The sequence below is a fragment of the Protopterus annectens genome, chromosome 14.part0, assembly GCF_019279795.1.
Source record: "Protopterus annectens isolate FY-2018-M chromosome 14.part0, PAN1.0, whole genome shotgun sequence".
Taxonomy (NCBI): Eukaryota; Metazoa; Chordata; order Ceratodontiformes; family Protopteridae; genus Protopterus; species Protopterus annectens.
Genome location: NC_056748.1, coordinates 148,976,032 through 148,989,713, shown reverse-complemented (window position 1 = coordinate 148,989,713; position 13,682 = coordinate 148,976,032). Strand labels below are relative to the sequence as shown.

The 13,682-nt window shown below is 44.1% G+C and overlaps 1 protein-coding gene across 1 annotated transcript in view; it reads left to right on the top strand.

The window, feature by feature from the left end:
• FHIP2A (FHF complex subunit HOOK interacting protein 2A) overlaps positions 1 to 13,682 on the top strand; it is a 1,458,394-nt gene that overhangs the window by 526,746 nt on the left and 917,966 nt on the right. The gene's annotated exons all lie outside the window — the stretch shown is intronic.

Genomic DNA, 13,682 nt, shown 5'->3' with positions numbered 1-13,682 from the left:
TTAGGGGAAGTCAGCCTTCTGCCTGTAAGAGACCTAGAACTGATTTTCCTTCTGATTCTTCTGATCAGGATTCTGAAATTTCTGTTTCTTCTGATGACCAGGATTTGCCCTTATCTACCTGTGTGGATTCTGATGCAGAGGACTCCATACCCTCTGCTTCCCCTCCAGAAGATTTCTCTTTTGATGAAACTTTGCACACTCTTAGGGAGCATTTCCGCTGGAAAAGCCAGGATTACTCTGACTCCAAAAAGAGGCTTAGGGAATTCTTACTCCTACCTCAACATAGGCCTTTAGCTATCCCTCCTGTACTAGATGTTGTAGATGATACCTTCTTGGAATCTAGCCTGGCCTCAGACACTTTACCTCCAGGTCTCAGGAAACCTGACCGGTATTACAGAGTACCTGACTCTCACAAGTCCCTCTTTAAGAATCCTACTGTGGACCCAGAGGCCATTTCACAGGGACCCAAAGGCAGTAAGGCTACTACTGCCCCAAACCCTTCCCCCTCTGATAGAGATTCCAGGGCCCTGGATGGGTGGGGCAAGAAGGTATACACTTCTGTTAATTTGGCCATTAGGGCCTTAAACTGCCAGTTTCATATGTTAAAGTATCAGCAGCATATTATTGGCTTACTTAAACAAAAAATTGTGTTGATTCCTGACTGTGCTGAAAATAATGAATTACATGATTTAATACATTCTGCTGAACAAGTTGGTAAACATACTTTGCAATGTGGTTTTGACTCTTTAGAAGCATCTTGCAGGGCTGCTGTCACTGGGCCTGTTCTTAGAAGGCATGCTTGACATAAGGAGTAGAGTTTGCCAGATTATGTTAAAGCTAAATTACTGGATGCTCTCTTAAACGAAAACCACCTGTTTGGCACCAAAGCAGAAGTAGTACTTAAAAAGATGGAGGAAAAAGCTAAATCTTTGCAAACTGTTAAAGATTTCCTGCAAGTACAACCTGCCAGATTTAGTAGGCAATGGCCTTCTAAGAATTGGTCATTTCCTGTCTCGTCCAAGCCTTCTCAGTCCAAACCCAGGAACAGCAGACCACCTAGGCTACAGTCTCAAGGTACTCACAGGCCTAAGCAGTGGGGGGCTCCCACGTCCAAAGCTGGAAGTAGTAAGACACCCCCCTGTGGTAAACTGACACAGTGACTTAACCTTAAACATTCAAAGCCATGCTAAATTGACTGCTCCTTTAGGGGGAAAGATTGCCCTGCATGCAAAAAACTTGGGAACTCATTACCCAAGACAAATGGGTTTTAAATCTAGTTTCCCAAGGTTACAGATTCCACTTCCACACCTTACCAACCCCAAGAGGTTGGCCAGACCTACCCCCAAATCAGTGGGCAGAGGATCAGCAGCAGGTTTTCTCTTTTCTAAGTATCAGGCCTATTCATCCTGTCGCAGCAGAAGAATGGGGACCCCGAAAAGACAACAACTGGCGTACTGTCCTGGACCTGTCTATCCTAAACACCTTTTGGTAATCCCAAAATTCAAGATGCTAACTCTTCATCAGCTGCTTCCCTTAGGCAAAAATGCCTGGTTGACAAAATTAGACTTAAAGGAAGCCTATCTGCACATTTCAATAATCGAATCTTGCAGACGATACCTACGCTTCAGAGCAGGCTACATGCACTGCTCTTTGGCTTGTCTATTGCACCCGGGGTATTCACAAAGTTCCTATCTCCAGTCATTGCATTTTGCAGGCAAAGAAATATTCAAATATACCCATACCTGGACGATTGTCTAATTCAGGCAGAAAGCCAGAAGATACTTTTACACCGTCTGGCATTTGTAAAGAAACTGCTGACCTCACTGGGGTACACCATAAACGAAAAGTAATCTCACCTAGTACCCTGCCAACAAATTGTATTCCTGGGAGCAAGCATGAACACAACTTCCCAGATGGCCTACCTCACGCCAGAGAAACAAGTTTATTTGACAGCCTACTTCAAACTATTGGCCACAAAGACCCAGCTGTCTGCAAGGAAAATACTGCAAGCCCTGGGGTTCATGGCCTCTTGCATCTTACTAATTCCATATGCAAGACTGCATATGAGGAAACTACAGTGGTATCTAAAAAGCCTATGGTGTCAACATTCTCAGGACCTGGAAACAATGATTCCTATCATTCCATGTATAAAGACAGTTCCTTTGGTGGGCAGAGGCCTGCTACCAAAACAAGAGACTCCCTTTCACTCTACCCCCTGACGCCCAAACCCTAACAACAGACTCATCAGACTATGCATGGGGGACTCACTTGGCAGGGCAGTGCATTCAGGGCAACTGGAACCCGAGTCAAGTATAACTGCATAACAATCAAAAAGAAATGTTAGCTGTACAGAATTCTCTGACAGCCTTCAAGGACCACATTCTTCCAAGACAATTATTGGTAAAGACAGAGACACCACCACTGTTATGTGGTACATAAACAAGCAGGGGGGGACCCACTCATACCCTCTCTGCAGAATAGCCATGGCTTTGAGGAACACAGCCTTGAGCTATCAAGTGCATCTACAAGCTCAATTCCTACCAGGCAAGCTAAATTCACTGGCAGACGACCTAAGCAGAAATCTCATGGACCCACACGAGTGGAAACCGGAACCAAAGATAATCAACATGTTGAGAAACAAATGGGGGAGCCCAAAGATGGACCTGTTTGCCTATCCTCAGAACTACCAATTGGGCAAATTCTGCACAAGAACTACCCACAGACAAGCTTGGAAAGTGGATCCCTGTCCTTCACCTGGGAAAGCCTCTCAGTTTATGTCTTTCCCCCTCTGCCTCTCCTCTCGAAAGTTCTGCTAAAGATCAAACAGGGCAAACCAAGGACAATACTCATTCCACCAGACTGGCCACGCCAACACTGGTACCCCCTCTTACGTAGTATGTCACTGCTGGAACCATGGCACCTGCCTCAGACCTCTTCCCTGCTGTCCCAGCAGGAGGGCCAGATTCTGCACTCCCAGCTTCAAACCCTGAATCTTGCAGCCTGCCTAATTACCTGAGCTCTCCAATACCATCCCTCAATAAGCAAGTGCTGGATGTCATCCTGGAGCAAGGAGGCCTAGTACTAGAAAATCCTATGCTGAAAAGTGGAAAAGATACTGCTCCTGGAGCCAAACACAGGGGATGGGCACATCAGTGCCCAGCTTACCGCATATTCTTCAATACTTAACAGAGATGCTTCACAAGGGCTTTTTCTTCTCTTCTATTAAAATTCATGCCTCAGCCATTTCAGCACATTATAGTACTGAGCCTCCCATCTTCTCTCACCCCCTGCTGAAACAATTCTTCAGAGGGGCCAAAAATTTAAGACCACCCAGTAGAGCCCCTAATCCAGCCTGGGACATTAACTTATTGGAAACGCTCACTCTACCTCCTTTTGAGCCAGCTGCAACTGCAGAGTTGAAATTCCTTTCTTGGAAAACAGCCTTCCTTCTATCCTTCACTTCAGCAAGAAGAGTGTCCGAATTACAGGCCCTCATGGCAGTGGAGCCCTTCATCTTCCATGCGGACAGGGTGTCCCTCAGGACCAATCCTTCCTTTATGCCCAAGGTGGTATCCAGTGTGGCCCTCAATCAGTCCATTCATTTGCCAACCTTTTTTTTTAATCCACAGAACAAAGGAGAATGAATACTGCACTCTTTGGACGTGCCCAGACAACTTAGATTTTATTTAGACAGGACTAAGCCTCTCAGGAAAACTGAACAGCTGGTAGTTGCCTTTGCTGCAGGGGCTGAGGGGAAGGCCATTTCAAAGCAAACCTTTTCTAAGTGGACAGGCCATTGCATTCATTTCTGCTATAAGCACCATGAAAAACCTACCCCACCGGGGATAAGGTCACATTCCACCAGGGCTGCATCTACTTCTACAGCCTTTCTCAGAGGTGTTCCTACTAGGGACATCCTAGAAGCTGATACCTGGAGTTCTGTACATACCTTCACCAAGCATTACCACTTGCCAATTTTTTCTAACTCCAGAGCTGGTTTTGCCACTGCAGTCCTGCAGGGCCGAATAGCTGGTCCTAATGCTCTTTAATTGCCTCCTCCCTTCCTTAGCTTTGGAAATCTACCCAAATGTAATGACTGTAACAGTGAAACATGAAGAGCATAGTACAGTTGTGTGCACTTACCATAAATGTAGATGTTCAAGTATATTCACTGTTGCAGTCCTGGATGTTCTTCGTGTTTCACTGTTGCAGTCATTACATTTGGGTAATCTGCTGGCAGGTTGTCCTCAGTCGGCCTAAATAACAAAGTCTTTGGTCCTGCGTCGGTTGCTGTGTCTTCTTCCATGACGTCAGGTCATCAGGGGTATAAAACATGCAGCTGACGCCATTTTAATCAGTCTTTCTTGCCGCGCGGTGCCCGAAGCAGAAGCAGTTTGCAAGTGCCAGTCGGCCGACTCCTGAAATTTTTGTTATCGAGTTTCAGAACCAAAGTCTTCAAACTAAAGCCAAGTACCCCATTGGGGAAACTTTTTCTTGCTCCTTATCGATGTCAATAAAAGTTAATAATTTTATTACTTGTGGGAAGCAAATACCTCATAAGGATTTTCATTTGTACTGTATTCCTTGCCTAGGCCCTGATCACAACGTGCCTTGCTGTCTGTTTTATGCTAAATTTAAGCAACGCACTATTAAGCGTCTGTATATTTTTGATTCTAAATACTTTGTTTCAAGACTTAACTATCCTGAAATGTCATCTGTTAGCAATCTGACTATCGGAATTCACAAAAAATGCAAGGAAAACGACAGAGACAGACCGTCGAGGTCCAAAACCGGCTAAGCTTCTCCTAAGCCAGTCGTTCAATGAGGTGCTTTCGCAGACCCTGATGCCTGCTACTTTTGAGTCGCAGGCTTCTACCGAGACCCATTCGGAGTCCAGTATGCCCTGAGATTCTGCAAGTATTGAACCCGTGGATGTCTCTCCCTTGGATGGGTCCAGAGCCGCTGAGCAGGCACCGGCTTCTTGAGGGTGTTCTCAGGCCTCAACATTTGTATATTAAACCGACACCATCATCAAAAACAAGGCCAAAACCTACTTCTATGTCTAAAAAACCGATGCATGAGCCACGTGCTCAGGCCCATATGCCTAAAAAACAAATTATCAAAATAGCTGAGGATTTAATTACCTTGATCAGAGGTTCCCACCCCCCATGCTAAGAGGCCTAGGCAAGGCACTGATTATGAATCTTCAAATCAGGTTTCCATTTCTTCTGATTCATCTTCTGATCATTTCTATTCCACTTTGAGGACTCAGAGAGAGTCAGAACTTTTCAGAATCCAAAAAGAGGCTTAGGGATTTTCTTCTTCTTCCTCAGCATAGGCCTTTGACTATACCTCTTGTTTTAGACATTGCTGTAGATGTTTTCTCAGAATCCAGCATGGCTCCTGATTCCCTGCCTCCGGCTCGTAGTAAGCCAGACAGATATTACAGGGTTCCTGACTCCCACAAATTTCTTTTCAAAAACCCTGCTGCTGACCCTGAAACTATTTCTCAGGGTCCCAAGGGTGTTAAGGCTTCTACAGCCAAAAATCTTACCCCTTCAGATAGAGACTCCAGGGCGCTGGATAGATGGGGTAAGAAGGGTTTATACATCTGCATCCTTGGCAATCAGGGCTAACTGCCAATTTCATATGCTTAAATATCAACAGCATTTTATGGGCTTACTGAAACAGAAAATGATGTTGATTTCTGATTGTGTGGAAAATAGAGTTACAGGATTTATTGCATTCAGCTGAACAGGTTGGAAAGCATACTTTGCAATGTGGTTTTGATTCCTTGGAGGCCACTTGCAGGGCCGCCGTAACTGGATCTGTGATAAGAAGGCATGCTTGTCTCAAGGAGCAAAATCTGCCTGATCATGTTAAAGCTAAATTGTTGGATGCTCCTTTACAGCAGGACAATCTGTTTGGTAATAAGGCAGAAGAGGCTTTAAAAAAAGATGGAAGACCAAGCTAAATCTATGCAAACTGTAAAAGATTTCTTGCAAGTGCAGCCACCCAGGTTCAGTAGGCACTGACCTACTAAGAATTGGTCCTTTCCAGTGTCCAACAGGGCCACTCAGGTCAAACCCAGACGCTCCAAAGGCTCCAGGTTTTAGTCACAAGGATCTTGCAGGACAAAACAATGGGGTGCCTCCACCTCCAAATCAGGAGGTAGCAAAGCACCACCCTACAGTAAACAGTCTCAATGACTTTCCTCTGTCATCTCCAATCACTTATCTTTTGGCAGCCCCTTTGGGGGGAAAACTAGCACGTCATGCTCAAAGTTGGCACCTAATTACCCAGGGCAAGTGGGTCTTACATATTGTATCCCAAGGGTACAGATTTCATTTCCACACGTTGCCATTTCCAAACTGATGGCCAGATCTGCCCCCAAATCAGTAGGCAGAGGCCCAGAAACAAGTCATGTCCCTCATGGATATGGGGGCTATTCAACCAGTAACAGAAAAGGAAAAAGGACAAGGGTTATATTCAAGACTTTTCCTGGTACCCAGAAAAGACAAATCACGGCGTCCAATTCTGGACTTATCCATTCTAAATACTTTCTTGGACATTCCAAAATTCAAGATCCTGACTCTACAACAGCTATTGCCTATGCTAGGCAAGAATGCCTGGTTGGTAACTCTAGACTTAGAGGCATACCTGCATATCGTAATCAGGGAATCTTGCAGAAGATACCTCCATTTCAAAGCAGGCTATATGCATTACCAGTTCTCTGCACTGCCCTTTGGCTTACCTACTGTGCCCGGGGTCTTCACAAAGTGCCTGGCACCAGTAGTTGCATTTTGCAGGCAAAGAAGCATTCAAATTTATCCATATCTGGACAATTGTCTCATTCAGGCAGAGGACAAGGCCACTCTTCTTCAACATCTGACATTTGTAAAAAGACTTCTAACATGTCTAGGGTACACCATAAACGAAAAGAAATCACAACTGATGCCCTCTCAAATAATTACATTCCTGTGTGCAAGCTTGAATACAACTGCCCAGATGGCTTACCTCACACCAGACAAACAAATTCAATTGACATACTTCAAACAAGTGGCAACTAAAACCCAGCTATCTGCAAGGCTAATTCTGCAGGCTTTGGGGTTCATGGCATCCTGCATTCTACTAATTCCGTATGCAAGACTGCATATGAGGAAACTTCAGTGGTACCTAAAAAGCTTATGGAGTCAACATTGTCACAGCCTGGAAACAATGATTCCTCTCATTCCCTGCCTGCAACAGGAGTTCCTTTGGTGGGCAGAGGCATGTCATCAAAACAAGGGACTGTCCTTCATTCTACCCCCTGCCACCCAAACCCTGACTACACATGCATCAGACTATGCTGGGGGCCCATCTGGCAGGGAGATGCATTCAGGGCGAATGGAGCCCAAATCAAATGCATCTACATATCAACCAGAAAGAAATGCTAGCTGTACAGAATGCTCTGACAGCCTTCAAGGACTTCCTTCATCTAGGACAACTACTGATAAAGATGGACAACACCACAGTTATGTGGTACATAAATAAGCAGGGGGGTGCCCACTCCTACCCCCTTTGCAGACTAGCCATGGCCTTGTGGAACACAGCCTTGACTTACCAAATACATCTTCAAGCTCAATTCCTGCCAGGACGACCTATGCAGAAATCTTATGGACCCAAACGAATGGAAACTGGATCCACAAATCTTCAGCATGTTGACACGAAAATGGGGGAGCCCAGACATAGATCTATTTGCCTCTCCCCAAAACTATCAGTTGGACAAATTCTGCGCAAGAACTCATCACAAAAAGCTTGGAAAGTGGATGCTCTGTCCTTCAGCTGGAAAAATCTATCGGTCTATGCATTTCCACCTCTGCCTCTGCTCTCCAAGTCTTACTAAAAGTCAGACAGGAAAAAACAAAAATGATTCTGATTGCTCCAGACTGGCCTCGCCAACACTGGTACCTGCTTCTGAGGAATATGTCACACCTTCCTCCGTGGTACTTGCCTCAAACACCTCATCTATTGTCTCAGCAGAACTATCAAATTCTGCACACTGCTCCAAACTCTGAATCTTGCAGCATGGCTAATCAACTAATTTCACTAATCACATCTCTCAGTAAACTTGTGATGGATGTCATTTTGGAGGCTAGAAGGCCTAGTACTAGAAAATCTTATGCTGATAAATGGAAGAGATTCTGTGCCTGGAACCAAGCACAAGGAAGAGACACAGCAAAGCCCAATATTTAACTGAGATGCTTCACAAGGGTCTATCTTTTTCTTCAATAAAAATCCATGCCTCTGCCATCTTGGCTCATTACAACACAGAGCCGCCTCTCTTTTCTCATCCCCTGCTAAAGCCGTACCTCAGAGGGGCCAAAAATTTAAGACCTCCCAGGAGAGCACTGACTCCTGCATGGGACCTCAAGTTTGTGCTGGAAAAAGTCACCCTACCTCCTTTTGAATCAGCTGCTACTGCGGAAATAAAATTTCTTTCTGGGAAGATGGCCTTTCTTTTAGCAGTCACTTCAGCTAGAAGGGTTTCAGAGCTACAGGCTCTCATGGCAGTGGAGCCTTTCATTATCTTTTACCCAGACAGGTTGGCTCTCAGGACCAATCCTTCTTTTATGCCTAAGTTGGTATCCAGAGTGGCTCTTAACCAGGCCATTCACCTTCCAGCATTTTTCCCAAATCCACAGAACAAGGGGGAGCGAATACTGCATTCATTGGATGTACACAGACAACTAAGATTCTACTAAAACAGGACAAAATCTCTAAGAAAGTCTGAGCAACTACTGGTGGAATTTGCTGCAGGAACAGAGGTGAAGGCTATATCAATGCAGACTATTTCAAAATGGATAAGCCATTGTATTAGTTTCTGCTACATGCACCATGGTAAACTTATCCCCAAGGGGATCAGATCCCATTCCACCAGGGCTGCTTCTACTTCTGCAGCCTTTCTCAGAGGGGTTCCTACCAGAGACATTCTAGAAGCTGCTACTTGGAGCTCAGTTCATACGTTCACAAAACATTACCATTTACCTCTCTTTTCTAAATCCAGGGCAGGCTTTGCCACTGCTGTCCTGCAGGGCCTTATAGCTGCTCCTAATGCTGTATAATTCCATCCTCCCATCCATAGCTTTGAGATTCTACCCAAATGTAATGACTGCAACAGTGAAACACGAAGAACATAGTACAGTTGTGTACATTTACCATAAATGTAGATGTTCGAGTGTATTCACTGTTGCAGTCTGGATTACCCACCCGCCAGCCCCATTTCTTCTCTCTTATTATACCTCTTCTTTCCTTCACTATGCTCAAAAGCCTTTGTGGTGTATTTGCTTTTAGTTGGAGGTAACATTTTTTGTGTTCTAAAATGCATGCATATAAAGAAAAACTGATTAAAATGGCATCGGCTGCATGTTTTATACCCCTGACGACCTTGCGTCATGGAAGAAGAGACAGCAACCAACGCAGCCCCCAAGACTTTGTTATTCAGGCCGACTGAGGGCAGCCTGCCAGCAGATTACCCAAATGTAATGACTGCAACAGTGAAACAGTGAATACACTCAAACACCTACATTTATGGTAAGTGTACACAACTGTACTTTTCCCTCCATCTAGCCCCCCTGACTTCTACTGGCTATATCTCTCTTCTTGTTTACTGTATTTAAGCTTTCTAGTGTATTTGCTTTTTGTTAGAGGTGTAACCTTGTATATATTTGCTTCCCATTATGGGGGCATCTGACATCTGGGGCAAGAAAAACTGAAGTAATGGTGTTGGCTGCATGCTTTATACCCATGACTACCTGACGTCATGGAAGAAGAGAGAGCAACTGACGCAGGACCCAAGACTTTGATAATCAGGCCGGCTGAGGACTACCTGCACGCAGATAACCCCAAATGTAATGACTGCAACAGTGAATACACTCAAACATCTACATTTATAGTTTGTGTACACAACTGTACTTTCTGCAAAACTTAAACAGGAACTTGATTTTCCTCCTATTTTTTGCACTGCCCCTGTAAATATTTAGTGTCTTTTTTTTTTTTTTTTTTTAACTGTTAAAAACAAACAGTAACAGATATTGTTTTCTCTGTCAGTTCTCTTTCAGTGATGTACTATGCAAGTTTGAGAACACAAGTCCATACATATGCATAATAAATCCGCGTAGTGAAGACACTGTGGAAGAAGACAGAAGTCCCCTATACAGTTGCTTTATTTAAGAAAGATAAGTTGTTCTTTCTTAAATAATAATCTGTAAAAGCAATAATTAGTGACTCTGCATGGGCATATCAAGATTTACCCACAGTCGGCTTTGTTTAATCAGTCAGGCTTCGTCTTTGTGATCAAACCACACCAGCCGTGGATAAATCCTGACAGTCACGGATATTAAAACCTGATAAACCCATGCAGAGTCGAGGTATTAAATCCTGACATACCCATGCAGAGTCGTGGGTATTAAATCCTGATATACCCATGCAGAGTCGTGGGTATTAAATCCTGATATACCCATGCGGAGTCGTGCGTATTAAATCCTGATGTGCCTGCGCACAGTCGTGCGCATTAAATCCTGATGTGCCCGCGCACAGTCGTGCGCATTAAATCCTGATGTGCCCGCGCACAGTCGTGCGCATTAAATCCTGATGTGCCCGCGCGCAGTCGTGCGCATTAAATCCTGATGTGCCCGCGCGCAGTCGTGCGCATTAAATCCTGATGTGCCCGCGCGCAGTCGTGCGCATTCAGTCCTGATGTGCCCGCGCGCAGTCGTGCGCATTCAATCCTGATGTGCCCGCGCGCAGTCGTGCGCATTCAATCCTGATGTGCCCGCGCACAGTCGTGCGCATTCAATCCTGATGTGCCCGCGCACAGTCGTGCGCATTCAATCCTGATGTGCCCGCGCACAGTCGTGCGCATTCAATCCTGATGTGCCCGCGCGCAGTCGTGCGCATTCAGTTCTGATGTGCATGCGCGCAGTCGTGGATATTAAAACCTGATGTGCCCGCGCGCAGTCGTGGATATTAAATCCTGATGTTCCCGCGCACAGTCAAATCCTGATGTGCCCGCGGTGCGCATTCAATCCTGATGTGCCCGCGCGCAGTCGTGCGCATTCAATCCTGATGTGCCCGCGCGCAGTCGTGGATAATAAATCCTGATGTGCCCGCGCGCAGTCGTGGATAATAAATCCTGATGTGCCCGCACGCAGTCGTGGATATTAAATCCTGATGTGCCCGCGCACAGTCAAATCCTGATGTGCCCGCGCACAGTCAAATCCTGATGTGCCCGCGCACAGTCAAATCCTGATGTGCCCGCGCACAGTCAAATCCTGATGTGCCCGCGCACAGTCAAATCCTGAGGTGCCCGCGCACAGTCAAATCCTGAGGTGCCCGCGCACAGTCAAATCCTGAGGTGCCCGCGCACAGTCGTGGATTGTTGCTTTATTGCTCCACTGCTGCTTGCAAGTATCTCTCTTCTAGCATTGATGCCAATTTTCTGACTTAGCTCTCAGAAGAGGTTTTCATAATGTTATAAAAGTCATCCGTACAGTTTTTATTTCTTGAGCTTTAGGATTGTCCTATAACATTTTAAAACTGGAGAGTTCCATGACAAACATGTTTCTAGCTTCTACTGTCCATCGATATACATGAATTTCCAGTTCTGGATAGTGCTGAGAGTTTGCTTAAAGAGTCTGTACTGTTTTTATCTTATAGTTTGGATTTTAAGTGTGGTCACTATTGAAGTTGTTCCAGGAACAACACCTTAAAAGTGTGTGAAGCTATTGTGTCAGGACAGGTATGACTAAACAAATATTTGTACCTTAGAAGGCAGAGCATGTCATGGTCCATGATTGATCAATTGATTTTTAAAGTCACAGTAGAAGTTCTCATAAATCTGTCAATGTTTTGCCTGAATTGAGAAAGAAGCCTAAGCATATGCCTTGCATTAAACTTGTTGAAAATACAGAGAGAGAGAGAGAGAGTGCCAGACTGAATGATGTTGCATCTTGAATTATCAACCATTAACACAGTTTCAGTGGTTTTTTGGTGAATTTGTAAGTTGCTTTAAATTGAATTGTGAAACTAAATATCATAACAGGAGACGGAATGGGAAAATCCACTGGTGACACAGATATTCCGCTGCCATTTGATTTACAAAACATTTGATCTTGCAGCCACAGGTGCGTTATCCAGGTGTTCGTGTAGTACATCAAAGCATGCTTTCTTAACTGACTTTCGTTTCTCCATCAGATAAGTGTTTGCAATTTGGTTGAAATTATTGATAAATACTTTTTGTAGAAGTAAATTATACAGTTTCATTGGAACTAACAAATAAAAATGTTCCCTGTTCTTTTTTATGATAGTTTGTACTAGCATAATAAATTGATATCAAGATTAAATACAGAGCTGTTTATTTGCTCAAAAACATAATTATCCCTTTTCTGTGCTTTTAAACTTTTTTTTTGAGTGTATCTGCTTTATTTTCTGGGGGGGGGATATATATGTATATATATCTATATATATGTATATATATCTATATCTATATATATATATATATATATATATATATATATATATATATATATATATAGATATAGATATATATATATATATAGATATATATATATATATATATATATATATAGATAGATATAGATATGTATATATACTTGTTTCCTGCCTTTCTAAGCTAGTATAGTCCAGTTTTCAGGTTAGTGCTGAATTCAGGGCTGTGTTACAAATCTCTGTGTATGCCCATACCTTACTTGGATAGAAGGAAGTTTCTCTGTTCACCTGTGAGCGAGGGGAGCTTTGAGCAGCCTATCTGTCCCTGGAGGAGTGGTTTCAGCCCAGAAATTAGTAGTTTATTGGCCATTTTGGGCTAATTTCCATCTCTTTCATTTCCCTGCTATAAATACCAAATTTGCCCGGTTTTGCGCACCAGGCAGCACCGGTTAACTAGGGTAAAACTATTCCTGGTTCCACAAAGTCTCCTCTTCAATTTTTCCCTTGGAACTAGACAAACTTTCAACTTAAGCACTCAAGCCATTCATTTCTCAGCCCGGCACTTGCACAAAACTTATAAACCCTAGCACTAGACCCTCCTGTACTGTACAGAAGGACAAGGCTCTCTGTTCGACCTTACCAGACATCCAGTAAAACAGTTCACTGTACCTATCCAGGCATGTCCAAAGGGCAGTTCAGGTGTACTCTCCAGTCCAATTGGTGAATCTGGGCATTTTGAGGCAATGTTAAAACTGCCTCATGTACACAGACAACCCCCTCCTCCTACCACCAAACACTAATACATGCGGGAGATGCAGTTATACAGCCAAACTGGAGGCTAAGCTCTCTCAACCCAAGACTGGATCAGACAGTCAAGAGGAGAAGGGAAATACTTGCATCACACCACCAGTCTTACATAGACCCATTAAATCAGCACCGGCAAAAAACACACATAAATACAAGGAAACATACTCGGAGGCTCTAAATAAAAATCTGCAGAACCAACAGAGACCTCCAAAGCAAACATCCAAGTAACCTCCACCCCCCAACACAAACCATGAAACACATACTTTATAAAACCAGTGTGCCATGCAATCACAGCCCTTAAGGCAAAATAACATACCCAACATAGTAGTAATAGGTGACTCTATAGTCAGGCACACTGGCGTCCCACTCACTAGGCTGAATAAGGA